We start from the raw sequence: 17,908 nt of genomic DNA, 5'->3' as shown, positions 1-17,908 counted from the left end.
ACCAAGAAACAAGCTGGAAACATCATTCTTGGCTTCAGAATATATTACAAATCTTCAGTAATCAAAACATCGTTAGTGGCTTAAAGACACATATATAGATGAATGGAAGAGAATAGAGAACCCAGATAAAAAAATCCACGTGTGGGGGTGCCTGGGTGGCTCAGTGGGTTAAAGCCTCTGCTTTTGGCTCAGGTCATGATCCCAGGGTCCTGGTGTCGAGCCCCACATCAGGCTCTCTGCTCAGCAGGAAGCCTGCTTCCTCCTCTCTCTCTCTCTGCCTGCCTCTCTGACTACTTGTGATCTCTGTCTGTCAAATAAATAAATTAAAAAAAAATCCACTGTGTGTGTGTGTGTGTGTGTGTGTGTGTGTGTGTGTGTGTGTGTGTAGTCACTGGGTCTTTGGAAAGGGAGGCAAGAATACACTATGGGGAAAGGATAGTCTCCTCTACAAATTAGAATTTTTTATAATGCTATTGTCAAGAATATTGAATTATAAAAAGTTGATGGGATACTAGAAATAGCCACAATTTTAAAATAGAAATTTACTCTTGGACTTGAAGATTTATGCCCATTAATTCAAGCATTTTACAGTAGATACAAATGTTACAGTTCTAAAGTGACTTATTATCTTTCTTAGCAGTAATACCTCATTGAAAACAGAGTATAAATTTATAGACTCTTCCAGGTCTGCTATCCAATCTTACTTGTATCTATCAAAGACTAAATAAAGTACATATAAGATATAAAGAGCTTAGAAATTATCTTTGGGATAAATAAGTGAATGTGGTAAAGGGCAGATTGATAAAACATTCTAGGGCCAAAAAAGATAGTCATATGTCTAAAGAAAATGTAGTTTTTTTATTACTTTCATAAACTATTTACTAATATGATATCTGAAGATAAAACGATTTTTGTATCTCTATGAGAATTGCTGTGTTATACTGGTAACATCACTATATCAGATGATTTATGTCATCTAGAGACTTAATGCATCATTAAGAAGGTACAAATCCAACTTGTTTGGATAATTACAATTTTGGCACCCACCATTCTGGAATAGTCTCTTGACAGGCTCTGAATTTTTGCTTATTCAAATTTAAATTCTTAATTTTCCTAATTGGTCGGTTGCATTTGACTTCTGTTTTTTCACTTGACATTGCTAATATTTAATTTATTTAATAAGAATTAAAAGTTGAGTTGTAATTGAAAAATGATGGAATAAAAAATGCAAGTCTATAACTTCATGGAGGCTTAAGTGTTATACCATTGCAGTACTCTCTGAGGTCCTTTGGTGGGTAGTTTTAATAATAGAGAACAGGGTGCCTGGCTGGCTCAGTGAGTACAGTATGGGGCTCTTGATCTTAGGGTTGTAAGTTCAAGCCCCATGTTGGATGTAGAGATTACTTAAAAATAAAACCTTATAAGGAAAAAGAAGAGAGGAGATAAGTTAGAGAGATATATCTTTTTCTCAGGTATACAGCCTTTCTAGATCGTAATCTCTGTGACTAGATGGTAGAGTGAAATATCCTTCTCAACCATTTGAAATGCCCACTGGTGATCCAGTTAGCAAAATGCTATAGAGAATTATTTCAGTAGGTTGGAAATACCATGATCTCTTCCAAAAATAAGAATGGTTTCTTTTTGTTGTTGTTTATTAGCTAATGATTTTGCCCATTTACTAATATAATTAGTGAATAGAATCCTCGTTTTCATTTTCAAATGAATAGAACTCACTGATAATTAATATTTATAACCCCCAATTTTTATTTATTTTTTAAAAGATTTTATTTATTTGACAGAGAAAGCACAAGCAGGCAGAGAGGCAGGCAGAGAGAGAGAGGGGGAAGCAGACTCCCTGATGTGGGCTTGATCCCAGGAGCCTGAGATCGTGACCTGAACTGAAGGCAGAGGCTTAACCTGCTGAGCTACCCAGGTGTCCCAACATCCAGGTTTTTTTCTTTTCTTTTCTTTTTCTTTTTTTTAAATTTTATTTCTTTATTTATTTGACACAAAGAAAGAGATCACAAGTAGGCAGAAAGTCACCCAGAGAGAGAGGGAAGCAGGCTCCCTGCTGAGCAGACAGCCTCATGTGGGGCTCCATCCCAGGACCTGATCCGAAGGCATGACCTGAGCCGAGGTTTCTGAGCCACTGAGCCACCCCGGTGCCCCAACCTCCAGTTTTTTAGTTTTACCACATGGCACAGTGTATTCTTACAAACTTCTTATTTAATCCTGAAAGAACTACCTTATAACTTTGTGCATTACATCCCATGCATTACTGATTTATTTAAGGAGGTTCAGAGAATTTAAGTAACAGTATCATGCATCTTTTTTTTTTTAATTAATTTTTTATTTTTTATAAACATATATTTTTATCCCCAGGGGTACAGGTCTGTGAATCACCAGGTTTACACACTTCACAGCACTCACCAAAGCACATACCCTCCCCAATGTCCATAATCCCACCCCCTTCTCCCAAACCCCCTCCCCCCAGCAACCCTCAGTTTGTTTTGTGAGATTAAGAGTCACTTATGGTTTGTCTCCCTCCCAATCCCATCTTGTTTCATTTATTCTTCTCCTACCCACTTAATCTAATGCACTAATCATGCATCTTTTTAAACTTTTTTCTGCTTTGCCACCTCTTCAACAGCAGATTATATTCATCATATGCTTAGATATTAGGTAACAAAAAATAAGCTGCATGATATTTACAGTAAAAGCTTTTGAGTATGACAGTAGTTCTTTTGTTTGTTTGTTTGTTTGTTTTTAAGTTTTTCATACTGAGGGATGCCCTGGGTGGCTCAAACAATTAAGCATCTCCCTTGGGTTCAGGTCCTAATCTGGAGGTCTTAGGGATCAAACCTTGCATTGGTCTCCTTCCTCAGCAGGGAGTCTGCTTCTCCTTCTACCTCTGTCACTCCCCCAGCCCGTGATCTCTCTCTCTCCCTTTCTCTCTCTCTCGAATAAATAAATAAAATCTTAAAAAGAAAAGTTTTTCACATTGAGGAAATTGGGAAATTGTAAAACATGTACAATAAGGAAATCATGTCTTTGGCTTTCATAAAAATAATTCAGTCAAGGATGTTTCCTTATGGAGATCTCTTACAATTTTTAAACCTTATGCCTGATAAGATTTCTAATTACTATAAATGCATTTTAATTTTTCTTTGATTTCAAATTCATATAAAGTTATGAGAAGTAATACAAAAAGATCTGATTTCAACTTTGCCCACTTTTTGCCAAAGATAACATCTTGTATTGCTGTAGTACAATATCAGAGCCAGAATATTGACACTGATACAGTAAGGATGCCCACAACTCTACCAGCACAAAAGTCTTTTCCCTCCCCCAACACCCACACCTATCCTGTCTTTAACCTCTGGAAACCATTTATCTGTTCCCCATTTCTAATGTCATTTCAAGAATGTTTGTTTGCAATTATACAGTATAATTGGAATTGACTTTTTTTTCACTCAGCATAATTCTCTGGGGATTGATCCAGGCTGTGATGTGCGTTGTCAAAGATAAATAAACCCCACAGCCATTAAAATGGTGCAGGGAGGGGCGCCTGGGTGGCTCAGTGGGTTAAGCCTCTGCCTTCAGCTCAGGTCATGATCTCAGGGTCCTGGGATGTGCCCTACATCAGGCTCTCTGCTCAGTGGGGAGCCTGCTTCCCCCTCTCTCTCTGGCTGCCTCTCTGCCTACTTGTTATCTCTCTCTGTCGAATAAATAAAATCTTTAAAAAATAAAAAATAAAAAATTTAAAAAATGGTGCAGGGAGATTTTAAACAGTGATGTATCCTTGAAGTGGGGAAAACAGTCCAGTGGAACCGAACTCTGATTTGTATGGGGGTGGATGGGTGTTTTAAAGGGAGAGTGAAGAAATGGGGGGTGGTCATAAGTACAGTCAGGGAAATGAACAATTACAGAAAGCTGCAAGGGAATTCGGTCCCCATGCAGGCTATTTGGGTTTGTTAACGGGGGTTTGTCCCAGAGAGACTGGGAGACACAGGCCCTATCTTCAGGTAAGAGCAGACTGGGACAAATGTTAAATTCTTCTGTAGGCCTTCAGTGTTCTCAGCCAGCATATAAGGGGGTTAATCATCCCAGGGTTGCAGCCTTGAGCTGCTAGAAATGACACCGGTGTTTGTTTGATCCGTTCAGGCCAAGATGGAGGCACAGCAAGCAGGAGAGCTCAGGGGCTCCTGGCTTGCGTTCGGTCCCGGGAGGGTCTTTCCCAGTAGCAGCAGTGTGTCCCTTTCTCTTGAGGGATGGCGCTCCACACTGTGCTTTTACCGCAGCTGTGTAGCCATCCACCTGTGGCAGGACACCTCGTTGGTTCTCCCTTTTGAAAGTTAGGGATAAAGCTACAGTGGACACCTGTGTGTAGGTGCTTGTGGGAATGCAGGTTCTCATCCCAGGGGATAAATTCAATGAGCCTAATGGCTAAGTGACATAGCAGTTCCATGTTTAGCTTTGTAACAGGTGGCCAAAGCATTTTCCAGAGCTGCTGTGTCACCTGACACAATGTATGAGTGATGTGGTTCCTCTGAGTCTGCCCAGCACCTGGGCTGCTAATTGTTTCATTGCAACCACGCTCGTAAATGGGCCGTGAAACATGGTTCACATCTCCTTTCCCTAATTGTTAAAGGTATTGATATCTTCCCACATCCTCTGTGGGGAGACGCCCACCGACGCCCAATGGTTTGGGCTCATTTTGTTTGAATTTTACTGTTGAGTTTGCTGTTGTTGTTTCTGTTGTTCTATTAACATATAATATATTATTTGTTTCAGGGCTACAGGTCTGTGAATCATCAGTCTTACAGAATTCACAGCTGTCACCGTAGCACATACCCTTCCCAGTGTCCATAACCCCACCACCCTCTCCACACTGCGCCTCCACTCCAGCAGCCCTCAGTTTGTTTCCTGAGATTAATAGTCTCATGGTTTGTCTCCCTTTCTGGTTTCATCTTGTTTCGTTTTTCCTTCCCTTCCCCTATGATCCTCTGTCTTGTTTCTCAAATTCCTCATATCAGTGAGAGCATATGATACTTGTCTTTCCCTGATTGACTTATTTTGCTTAGCATAATACCCTCTCATTCCATCCCGTTGTTGCAGATGGCACATTTCGGGGTTTTGTTGTTGTTGTTTTTTGTTGTTTGGGGTTTTTTTGTTTTTGTTTTGTTTTGTTTTTTGATGGCTATGTCTCCAAAATCATCATCCTTATCCATTCATCTGTTGATGGACATCTAGACTCTTTCCATAGTTTGGCTATTGCGGACATTCCATGTGCCCCTTCGGATCACTACATTTCTATCTATAGGATAAACATCCTGTACTGCAGTTGCTGGGGTGTAGAGTATCTCTATTTTCAACTTTCTGAGGAACCTCCATACTGTTTTCCAGAGTAGCTTTACTGTTGAGTTTTAAGACTTCTCTATATAGTTCAGATCTAATAGATTTATACAAGAAGATTTTCTTAGGAAATGTTCAAAGATTTATTTAATTTATTATTTATTTTAATACCAATAATAGTAAATCAGGGATTTTGTGGGTAAATGACAAAAAAAAAAAAAAACCAATTATCGTCACTATTAGATAATGATCACTTCTGTTTAATTGGTCATTTTCTGGTCATGCATTTCTTCTCCCAGTCTATTTCTCATTTACTAAACCCCTGTCTGTGTGGATATAATTTCAGTGAGATGTAAGAGAGTGAACCTTGGCTGACATTGAAAACCAGGTGCCCACATCTGGACTTGGGGGGTCACTAGCCTCTGGTGTTTCAGGACACTAAAGGTGAATTATAGTTTCTCGGTTAAATATAGTGAAAGTGTTTGGGATCCTAACATAATGAGAACTAGTAGGACTCATGCTCAAATTTTTAAAAATTTTGTTAATTTATATCCCACTTCTCCTGGAGGGAAAACAAACAATAACAACAAGGATTGAATTTGACCAGTTGACAAGTACAGGGTTACTTGAAGGAACTTCCTGGTGGGTGACTATTAAATTTGGCTGTCCAATTTTCATAAAATTTTCACCTCTTTCTTGCCTCTAAAATCTTGTTAAATTACTTTTATTCAACCTCTTTATTTATATCCCTTGTATCCTTCAAACAATCATAGTAGTTTCTTAGCTGGTTAATTTAGCTTTTATTCCCAGAGTATTTCTTTAGAAGTTTCATTTGCCTTCACAGCATTTGTATTTCTGTATTCATTGAACAATCACCAGATATTTAGCGTCATTTTAAACTTGAGTATTTATGGTTGGTAGCAGTTTATATAAAGTCTCCCATTAGCTGACCTAAAATTACAGGGGGACAGTTATTGAAATACACATACCATGGGATCAAATTCACACATAAGAGTTCTAAAGTTATTATTCTCCAGAATGGTGATCTAGGTGATTATATTAAATTTTAGCTTAACTTGCAGTCACAAAGCACTAAATATCAGCTATTATGAATCCACAGACATCTAGTCAAATATTCCTATAAAAGAACTTACTACCTCTGATTCTTCTTCTCTCCAACAGATTCTATAATTTATAAAGAGGTGAGTGTAAAAAAAAGTTAACAACCGTATGATTTGCAGATGCTATGAAGCTAAAGGAAAAAAAAAAAGGCGTATCTCGTGAGGTATCCAAAGTAACTACGTTTTTTCTATATAAAGAAACAGTGCCTGGGTTGTGTTTCTGACCTTTTCCACCTGCTGCTGCATTCTTTAGTTCTTGACTGGTGAGTGGTTGAAAAAGTGTGCATAATGTGAGGCTGGCAGTAACCAGCTGGAACGGAGAGTAAATAATTATCCAGATGAGTAAGATCAAAAAGCATACTTCTCAGGAGATAAAAATCTGTGGTGCTGGAAATTTGAAATTGGATGCCGTCAGTTGTTTAGAAATCTGAATTTCTATAGTACAAGCAAATAATAAATATAGGTGTATTTTTTACGATCTTTTTGAGAGAAAGAGACCAAAACACATAAAAAATTAATAATTCACAAACTTTTTGGCAATTGCATTGTATTAAATGAATGAGAAATAGCCACATTAAGGGGCTGATATGCATCTGTGAACTTCTTTGATTTGTGTAACAGTTATGTTTTATTTAAAGTAGCAGCTCTCAGGGTACCTGGGTGGTGCAGTCACTTAAGGGACAGACTCCTGATTTCGCCCAGATCATGGTATCAGGGTTGTGGGATGGAACCCCGAATGAGGCTCCACATTCAGTCCAGACTCTGCTTGAGATTCTCTCTCACCCTCACTTTCCCCCTCTGCCTCTTCCCCTAGTTGTGCTCTCTCTTCCTCTCCCTTCTCTCTCTCTAAAATAAATCCATAAATATGAAAATAAAATTAAAGAGCATTTCTCAAACCTTTCAGCCTCAAGATGTCTTTTTTCATTCCTAAAATTACTGGAGAGTCCCATGGATTTTGCTTATATTTATATGGGCTATACATACATACAACCAGATATATATATATATATATATATATATATATATATATATATATATATATACACACATACATACATACATATATAATCAGATTAAAAATGTTAGTTATGACATTTTACAATAATTTACTCATTTATTTAAATATAATAATACTAAACCTGTTACATATTATTGTAAATAAGATACTTCAATAGAATATGGTGATTTTTCAATCAGATTCTCATATCTGCTTCTGCATTCAATCTTTTATAATACATTCTTTTTCTTGAAATATGTGAAATAAGCTTAGTCACCCATAGATCTGTAGTTGGAAGATAAAGGGGTGCTTAGTAGCCTTTTTGGATAATAGGGAATATTATTTTTAGATGCTTCACCAAAACTTATCAACTGGTAGTTTCTTAAATGTAATTGCAATGGGAAATCTGAAACCGCATTAAAATTTTTTAAAAAGCAAACATTTTCAATGTTTTGTTAAAGTGCACTTGTCAGTCTTATAATTTGATTGGATCCTTTATCCTTCATGGTTTTTTTCAAGATTTTATTTATTTATTTGACAGAAAGCAGAGCACACCAGAGAGCAGGAGCAGGGTTAGGGGCTGAGCAGGGATCCCGACACAGGGCTCAATCTCAGGACCCTGGACTCATGACCTGAGCCAAAGGCAGATGCTTAACCAACTGAGCCACCTGGATGCTCCAATCTTACATGCTTTTGTAACATCAGGCATCAGTCATTTGGAAAATATTAGTCATTAAGTTCTTTCATATGCCGAAATATTTCATTACAAAAAATAGTCACACATTATGGAAATTGTCACCCTATACGCTTAAACAACCGGGAGTGGAAAAAGGAAGTATTATATTATGGAATTGTTTTGCCCTTAAAGATCCCTCAATTGTGGGGCGCCTGGGTGGCTCAGTGGTTTAGGCTGCTGCCTTCGGCTCGGGTCATGATCTCAGGGTCCTGGGATCGAGCCCCTCATCGGGCTCTCTGCTCCGCAGGAAGCCTGCTTCCCTCTCTCTCTCCCTCTCTCTCTGCCTGCCTCTCTGCTTACTTGTGATCTCTGTCTGTCAAATAAATAAATAAAATCTTAAAAAAAAAAAAAAATCCCTCAATTGGATGGCAAGGAATGCCAGAGCTCTTCAGACTACCCTTTAAGAACCACTGGTTTAAAGGATATTAGATAAAAGTTTGCAATCTGAGATGAGAACTTAAATATTTCAATGTTTTTCAATACTTTTTTTTTTAAATGGGTTTTGGGGTAAAAGATGAGAACTAGGCCATAAAAGATAGCTTTTAAATGGCAATTCCTATACATAAAGAATTCTTAAAAATAATAGTGTCTTAGGCCAAGATAGAGTTAGTAATAATTAGTGTCTAAATGTCTTTTATGCTTGAACAAATATGAAAAGAGATGTCAAAAAACAGCAAGATTTATAACTACTATTCTTCTTACATCCTTATATTAATTTTTAAAAAATTGTTCTAAGAGAAGTATTCAGTAGTATAGAAAGTTTATCACCATTAAATGTCATCAGATGCAAAGATCCAATATTAAATAACTTATTTACTTTTTATAAATTTTTTGAACTTTTTTAAAACTTACTTACTTTTAACCAACATTATCTTTGTCTTCTGTAAACTGGGATGAAGTTATGTGTGTTTATTCCCAAGTACTCTTGATATTTGTTTATTTTTAAATTACCTTTGATCTGATATAATACTCTAACCATGATGTTTCACTGAAAGCCAAGTTGTATAGCCAAAGATAAACATGAGCAGTACTAGAGGACACTTGATAGATGACCAAGTTCAAGTTTCAAGCAGATAAGTTTAGCTGTTGTTGACAAAATCAAGTACAAGGATTGGGTTTTGATGTCACAGATAAGGCAGAAGCACAATGTCTATCTGTCTAGGTAACTGAGTTGGAGCCAAAGCAAACATAGCCCTTTCTTATGTGTATGTTTAATTTGTTTCTCATCACATTTTTTTACGGGAGGTAGACTGTTGGCTTCTCTAAGTTTCTACAAATAACATTATCAATCCTGGCTTGAAATCTGCTCAGCTATTAATTTTTACTCCTTATTAATCTTTTTGCTGATATTTATTTAATCAGTTAGTCACCAAACTTATGAAGTGCCACATATATGTTAAGACATTGTTCCAAATGAAGCCAGTGTACACACTAACACTGGTAATAAGCGGCTGAAGATTTAGGAAATTCCTCAAAGATTTATTTCTCCCTTAATTGCTCCCTTATTTCCAGAAGTTAATAAATTGCCATTGTCATCTTGGTTTCCTGTAGAGAAGGAAGAAATGGTATTTAATTACTTCTCCTTCTGGTTCTTCTGCATTGGAAAAGCAAGTGACTGAGGATAATAAAACATGGAACCAAAGATCTGAAGAACTGGAGCCAGGAATTCTGCCAGTGGCTTGGCCAGGACCCCTGTGGTTAGAAAACAATCTTTAAATTTAATATGCCTCCTTCTTCTAACTACCAGTCGTATTTACAGAAGGTGTCAGGCTTCTGGAAATAAAAACCTCTCTCTGGTCACTGAGCAGGGACAAACAGGTGATTTCCCCATTATTAGTTACCTGTTGCTTGACCTAAGGAAAGGTTGAGGGTTCACTTAAAGTCAACATGGAAACACTTAGCGTAAGAGGTGCTAGTTGCTTGAAGAAGGAGAGCCGCATTTCATGAGGTGCATTTGTGGAACATTAACCCCACACGATGTCCTGCAGTTAAAAACAAATTCTTCAGACTAATGAATTTCAAAAATTCCGGGTATTTTGCCCCCATCATAGAATACCATTGTAGCTTAGTAAATTTTCTTAGAGATATTTAAATAAAGAAGCCAGTTTATCATTGTATAACTAGTAGTTCGTATTTTATGATAAACCACTAAAAGTTCCATGAGTCAGTGTCCTGATTCATATAGGGAACCTAGATTTTTCAGTCTAGGAGAATAGACCAGCCCAAAGTACTCTTTTACTTCCAGCACCCTTTGTGATCGCATCTTCTCAAAGATTCTTCAGCACATGACTGATAATAATTTGCATCTCTTATGGGAGTGTTTCCCCCCTCCGAAATGATTCTGAAATTAGGCATCAGTCAGTGTAGTGCCGATGGATTAGTGTGCTGTGCGCTCTGTCCAGACTTCCCTGGGAATGGCCTGAGTCAGGGATGTCACGCAGCAGTGAGAAGGTGAGGGTGGCGTTAATCTGTCTTCTGTTTGTTCCGTGAGTAACTGAAATACTATCTTACAGTCTGTCTCCTGTAGATGCTAATAATATCAGCATTTCAGAGGCCCTATATTTTCCTCATGCACACGGAAGTAACAAGTACATAACTCTGAGGTAATCTAAAGCTTGGATTTGGGCCCAGTAAGAAGGGTGGCTTAATGACCAGAACTTTGCACTGCACTAGATGGGAATATACCAATTCTGTTCATTTGCCATATAAGGTTGATCAAAATTGGCTTGCAAGTGCTCATCAAATCTTCACATAGTGTGGAAACAGTCTGTGTGACATGTAGCTAAACCTCTACAATAATGATTTCTGTTCACGTGACAGAATTTTATTTTAATGTAGGGAGACAATGTATGAGAACAGTCTTCTGGTATCAACCTCATGTTTTGATAATAATTTTTTTTGAAATAAAAAGATAGAAAATTAGATATGACACACCAATGTTCTTCTATATAGTGGGCACTGTGTCTGATTTGTGTCCAAATTGTACATGGTTTTATGTTGCAAGACCCTCACTAAGCACAGGCAGACTTCGTTAAAGTTTGGGAAAGAGACTTAGTGTCTGTTGCCATGAAACATACATCAGAGGGTAAACAGACAACTTGTGTTGCCATTAACATGTGAAATAAATGAATATATGTATGTAAATGCTTAAGTTATTTTTAGGAGGAGAATCAAGAAACTAAAATCAGCTTTTTCCCCCCCTCAGGATGAGAATTAGATAGTTTGGGCTGAATTAAATGAAAATTTATTTTCTATTCTACATTGTTTTTGCATTTGAGTTTTGAAGACTTTTCTTATGATAATAGACAAATCTTAAAAGGTATATAACCAGAACAGTCAGAGAATGTCCCCAAAATCTAGTTTCATCAGAATTTAGCTCATCAAATCTTTTTTAAAAATATTTTATTTATTTATTTGACAGAGATCACAAGTAGGCAGAGAGGCAGGCGGGGGCGGGGGAGCAGGCTCCCTGCTGAGCAGAGAGCCCGATGTGGGGCTCAATCCTAGGACCCTGATATCATGACCTGAGTGGAAGGCAGAGGCTTAACTCACTAAGCTACCCAGGCACCACTCATCAAATCTTTTCATAAGAAGCTGGACTGAACTTCTAAGAATAGAAGTGATGGTTATTGAAATGTTGACAGCTTAGTAAGTTATTTTTTAAAAAATTAAAGAGAAGAAGACATATTTAACTATTAATTTTAAACCATTGCTTCTCTGATATTGTTGTGGAAGTTCTGAGTGACCGAGACACTCAAGCGGCATGCGGAGAGGTGGGAGAATGCAGCTTTATTGTCGCTGGCGGGCTCAGTGGGATCCTTCCCAAAGTCTGAGCACCCGGCCTTTGTTAGGACAGTAATTTATAGGCAAACTGGGGATTTTTCGGAGTTTCTCACAGCTGAATGGTTCGGGGTTCTCATGGTAGTTCTTAAAGCTATGAAGAAGTGACTTGGTGGAATAGTGCCAAGTCATCCTTGGTGGTCCCTCATCTCAGTGAGGTGGCCATTTGGGGCTTTCCACCTCATGTCCGCTCTCTTGATGATGGACTGGGATTCCCTGAAGATCATCATTTATATCTAGGGGCTGATATCCTCAGAGGGTGAGGATGAGGGCATTCATGTGCTGGGAGAGAGTTTCCCTGATAATGCAAACGAAGCCAGTGAGGATGCAGGGGTCTAGGGTTATTAAGATGAATAGGGTTAGGAGAGGGCCCCCAAGGGGAAGTAACCATGATGTCCATGCCTGGAGATTAAGTCCCCAGGTGGTGGGTTCTTCTTGGTGCTGCTAAATGTGGTCCTGAAGCTCTTGAATCTCGAAGGTGACAATCTCAGACTGGTTGGCATAGTAACATGTTCTTCTTGCAGGAAAAGGCATGTCACCCCTTTCTTGGCAGTAAGGAGATCTAGAGATTGTTGGTTCTGTAGGACAACCACAGCTAAGCTGGTGAGTTGTATCTGTAAGGATGTCAAGGAGTCCATAATTTGTTCCATGTCATCATTGAGTTCCTGTGAAAGCTTATAATAAAAGTTAATAGAAGTTCCAATACCTGAGGCACCAGTGGCTACCCTGGCAAAGATCCCAACACCCAGGAGGATTGGTAAGTCAACTGCTCGGCAGCTCCAGTGGTGGGGAGAGACCGGGAACTGGAGTTGGGGGTCAGAGTACAGCGAGGCTGAGGGGGAAAAAAATACAAGTATGCATCCAGAGCTGGTATCATCTTTGTCACGGCACCTAAAGAGAAAGTTGTCCTTGCAGGAGAGAAAGATGTCGGGGGGAGTGCGGTAGGGAAGGGGGGCTGTAAAGTTAAGGCAATGGTCATCTGGGAGTTGAGAAAGGCCTGGGGGTAGGAAGCGAGTAAGATTGGGTGCTGGGGCCAGGGGAATAGGATTGCTTAGAGGTCCAATGGTTATGGAAGAATTGGTGACATTTGGTAGTGGTCAGCTGGGCAGAACAGGAATCCCGAATATGGCTGACTGGGTGAGGGAGAGATAGACCCAACAGGCTTTATTGGTGGGATCTTGAGAAAAATTTAACCATGGTTGATAGCTGGTGCTGATGCGTTGTCTTGTGAGTCCCTGGGTCTGGGTGTCTGGAAGTTGAGTGAGCTGTTGGAGTGAGGTTAGGTTGATTCCTCGGTAATGAGGCTGAGGTGCCTCACTGTGAGTGGTTCGTCTGGCTAGATCCTTTAGTCGAGTCATACCCTGCTCCCAGAGGGCAAGATCTTGGATGCTGCCCCTGTCTGAAAAACCAGCCTGGGCTACATATGTCCAACATACTGGACCTGATTTTGGATATTTTGTACAGAGGGACAGAGAGGTCTGTGTCAAGGTTGCTGTCCAGAAAATCGGGCCAGGAGCATGGGAAGAGTTGCAGATAGTCAGAGTTTTTCCCTGGTAACAGGCCTGAGGCATTAGGATAAAGGATTGAAAGTATGGAGACCTTCCAGAGCCTTTTATGCAGTTACATTTGGTGGAGGTCCCTGGCAGGAAAAGGCAAGAGAAACTTAATAGCCCAAGTATGAGACCTGCATAGGTCAAGGAAGCAGAAGATGTATTTTAGAGTTTAGGGGCCCCACTTTAAAGTGAACTTCAGAGGGTTTGATGGTGACGGATGTGGGGTCCAGTTAGCTTGGTCTGGGTTTGTCTTTTTCATTCACGAGTGGTGGATCCATGTGTGATGTTGGAGACCTTGAGGGTGGTAGGGGTTATAAGGATTACTACTGTATGTGGACTAGTCCAGGTCGGGTGCAGGGGTTCATGTTTCCAATCTTTTACCCAGACCTCATCTCCAGGACAGAAGGCATGGGTGGGAGTTCCTAGAAATATGGGGGCTCTCTCTAACAGGTGGGCATGTAGCTTTGTAAGGACTTTGTAAGGACTTTGTAGGACTTTGTAAGTCCTAGGGATTTTAGTTGACTCTGGTGGTGTACATCTCCTAGGACATTGAGATTGCCCAGGGTGGGAATTAATGGGGGGGTGGTCTGTCATATAGCACTTCAAATGAAGAGAACCCATGTTTTTCTCGAGTACAGCAGAAGTGGAGGAGTGCTAAGAGGAGTAACTCTGTTCACCCCAAAGAGGTTTCAGCATGTAATTTGGAAAGGGTTTCCTTTAGGGTATGGTTCATGTGCTCTATTTTCCCTGAACTCTGAGGTCGATAGGCCATATGGAGTTTCCAGGAGATGTTAAGGGCCAAAGTTAGTCCTCATAGAACTTCCAAGATGAAAGCAGGGCCATTGTCACTGTGAGTGGTGAGCAGGATCCCATATCGGGGAACAATTTCCCGGAGCAGTACTCTGGTGACCTCTTTGGCTCGCTTAGTTCGGGTGGTAAATGCTTCAACCCATCCCGAGAAGGGGCAGACTAAGACCAAAAGACATTTGATGCCTTGGTGAGGGGTCCTCTAGGTAAAATCTATCTCTAAATCTTCGAAGGGTGTTGCCCCATGTGTTGTACCCCGGGGGGTGGGGTGAGTCCAGTTTTTGGGTTATGTTTAGCACAAGTGACACAACGGTCCATGACCAGGTTACACAGAGTTGCAAGTCTGGTGATGTAGAAGTGTTTTGCGAGAAGTTTTTCAACTCCTGTTTTTCCCAGGTGCGAGGTTGAATGTTGTTGCGCGATTGCATGAGGGGCGAGGGCTGTGGGAAGGAACAATCACTTGTCAGGGAGGATCTACCATCCTTGTGGATGCCGGATTGCTTCTTGGGTCTTGGCCCAGCTATCCTTGGCAGCTGTGTACGTGGGATTCTGTAGGGAGGGAGTGGCGGGTGCTATGATGGCAGGTTGCCTATTCTGTGCAACTTCTCTGGCCACCTGATCAGCTAGGAGGTTCCTGGTGGCAGGTTTGTTATCCCCTTTCTGGTGTCCCTGGCAACAAATGATAGCTAGGCTCTGGGGCGCCCATACCACCTCTAATAACTGGAGGATTTCCTTTTTATTTTTGATTTTCTTCCCTTCTGATGTCAGGATCCCCCCTTTCTTTGTAAATTGCCCTGTGCACATGTAAGTTGGTGAAGGCGTATCTTGAGTCAGTGTATATGTTGACCTTTTTTATCCCTTGATAACATCAGTGCCCATATTAAGGCCCAGAAGCAGCCCTTTGAGCAGACCATCCTGCAGGAAGGGCTTTAGCTTCCAGGACCTCCATGGCTGTGGTGATGGCATAACCTGCTTTCCTTGAACCATTACTCAGGAAGGTGCTGCCATCAGTGTAGGTGAGGTCAGCATTTGTTAAAGGGGAGGCCTTGAGGTCTGGATGGGTGGCATGTACTTCAGTAATGACTTCCAGGCAGTTACTTTCTGGGTTTTCCTGCTTTTGGAAGGTATGTGACTGGGTTGAGAGCCTGTATAGTCTGCAAGGTAATGTGGGGAATTTCCAGGAGTAGTCCTTGATGTTGAGTGAGCCTGGTGTTTAATATCCATTTTTGACCTTGGCTGTTCATTAGGTTACTACTGAGTGGGGAACCTTTACAGTTAGCTGCTGTCCAAGAGTGAGCTTGTCAGCTTCTTTGATGAGTATGGTAGCTGTCAGGGCTCACAGGCAAGGGGGCCATCCAGAAGCGACAGGATCTAATTTCTTGGACAGGTACGTGATGGGCTTTCCCCAGGGGCCTAAGGGCTGAGTTAGAAGCCCTAAGGCTGTTTTATCCTTTTCATGGACATATAGGCAGAAAGGGTTTCTGGTGTTGCATAGGCCCAGGGCTGGAACCTTTCCAAGTACGTCCTTAAGTTCCTTAAAGGCTTTTTCTTGTGTGTCCTTCCACTGTAAAGGTTGTGTCTCTGGTCCCAGTAGTAGATCATATAGGGGCCTGGCTATGACTGAGAACCCCGGTATCCTGAACTGGCAGAATCTTGCGGCTCCCAGGAACTCATGTAGGGCCCTTCTAGTAGTGGGCTATGGAAGGCCAGTTATTATAGCCCTCCATTCTATGCTGAGGGCTCACTTTTCCTGAGTTATTATGAACCCCAAATACTTGACTTCTTGTCTGCATAGCTGAGCTTTCTTCCAAGAGACTCGATATCCTCTTTTTGACAAGTGTTGTAGGAAGTCAAGTGTTGCTCGGTGACAGGTCCCTGCAGTTGAGCTGGCAATGAGGAGGTCATCGACGTACTAGAGGACCGTGCATCCAGTATGGTCCCAGGGAAATTCAGCTAGGTCAGAGGCTAGGGCTTCACTGAGTGTTGCTGGTGAGTTCTTAAATCCTTCTGGGAGCCGGGTCCAAGTGAGATGTATTTGGTGCCCTGAGTCCGTATCTGCCCATTCAAAAGCAAAAAGGGGCTGACTTACTGGGGCCAAGCAGATGCAGAAAAAGGCATCCTTTAAGTCAAGGCAGGTGAACCAGGCAGCGTCCGGTGGGATCTGGCTTAAAAGGGTGTAAGGTTTGGGCACTACTAGGTTTAGGGTTTGAGTAACTTGATTCACAGCACCCAAGTCCTAGACGGGTCAGTAGTCACCATTAGGCTTTTTGACTGGGAGCAGCAGGGTGTTCCAGGGGGATTAACACTCAGTTAGGACGCCTGCCTCTTTCAGTCACTTTAGATGAGCCTGTATGCCCAACTGAGCTTCCTGCGAGATCGGATATTGTCTCTGCTGCTGAGGTTGAGTTCCAATTTTTAGTTCTATAATAACTGGGGCTTGCTGGATGGCAAGCCCAGGTGGGTTATCTTCTGCCCATACATTGGAGACTGTGGTCCAGAAGGCTTCAGGGTTATCTTCAGGATGGTCTTGTTCAAATAGTCTCCATTCCTCATCTTGGGGTGTGTTTAAGGACATGATAATCCCAGGCTCAGTGGAGCTTAGATTCATGGTGTCCTATTCGGATGCTTGAAAGAAATCTGCACCCCTAATTTTGAAAGAAAGTCTCTTCCCAATAGCGGTATTGGACAGTCTGGGACATATAGGAATTCCTGGAAGACTACATGTCCTCCCAGTTTATAGGTCCAAGATTGACAGAAGGGTTGACTTGTGGCCTGATCCCCTGTGGCCCTCATGATGGTTATAGTTCATCCTGTTAGGGGTGCCACTGGTGTGGTCACTACTGAGTGCTCTGCTCTGGTGTCGACCATGAAAGTGATCTTTTCGCCCCCAATGCTCATATAACCATGGGCTCCTGGGGGCCTTCCATCATTGAGCCTGGTCTCTGTCAGTCTGAATCTATATTGGCTAGCCTGATGAAGTCAGGATCTTGGTTTGCCTGAGTCTTGGGTTGGGTGGAGGGCTTGATTGACCTGGACTTCTGATTCAGGCATTCATTTTTCCAGTGTCCCATTTTCTTGCAATATGTACATTGATCCTTTTTGAGGGTTCTGTGCTACTGAGGTCCTACCTCTGATCGTCCTGTTGTTCCATGTAGTTGGGAGACTTTTTGGAGGGCTGTGGCTAGCAGAATGACTTTCTGTTTCATTTTCTTTTCAGCCTCTCATTTAGCTACAGCGTCTCAGTTGCGGTAGACCTTGTTTGCTATTTCTAGTAGTTGAGTGATGTTCATCCCAATGAAACCCTCAAATTTTTGAAGTTTTTGGCGGATGTCAGGGGCTGACTGAGCCACAAACACTGCATTTACCATTTGTTGGTTTTCTGGTGCCTCTGGATCAGTCGGAGTGTATATGCAGAAAGCCTTGCAGAGCCACTCATAATAATTACCAGGTGTCTCTTCTCCATCCTGAGTCACATCAGCCATTTTTGACATATTAGTAG

The 17,908-nt window shown here is 41.1% G+C and overlaps 1 protein-coding gene across 1 annotated transcript in view; it reads left to right on the top strand.

Moving 5' to 3' along the window:
* Positions 1-17,908, top strand: part of PCDH15 (protocadherin related 15) — a 1,723,534-nt gene that overhangs the window by 90,318 nt on the left and 1,615,308 nt on the right. The window lies entirely within an intron of this gene.

This window comes from Mustela erminea, chromosome 14 (assembly GCF_009829155.1).
Source record: "Mustela erminea isolate mMusErm1 chromosome 14, mMusErm1.Pri, whole genome shotgun sequence".
Classification (NCBI taxonomy): domain Eukaryota; kingdom Metazoa; phylum Chordata; class Mammalia; order Carnivora; family Mustelidae; genus Mustela; species Mustela erminea.
Note: the sequence above shows the minus strand (reverse complement) of the source record. Positions and strands in the feature narration are given on the sequence as shown.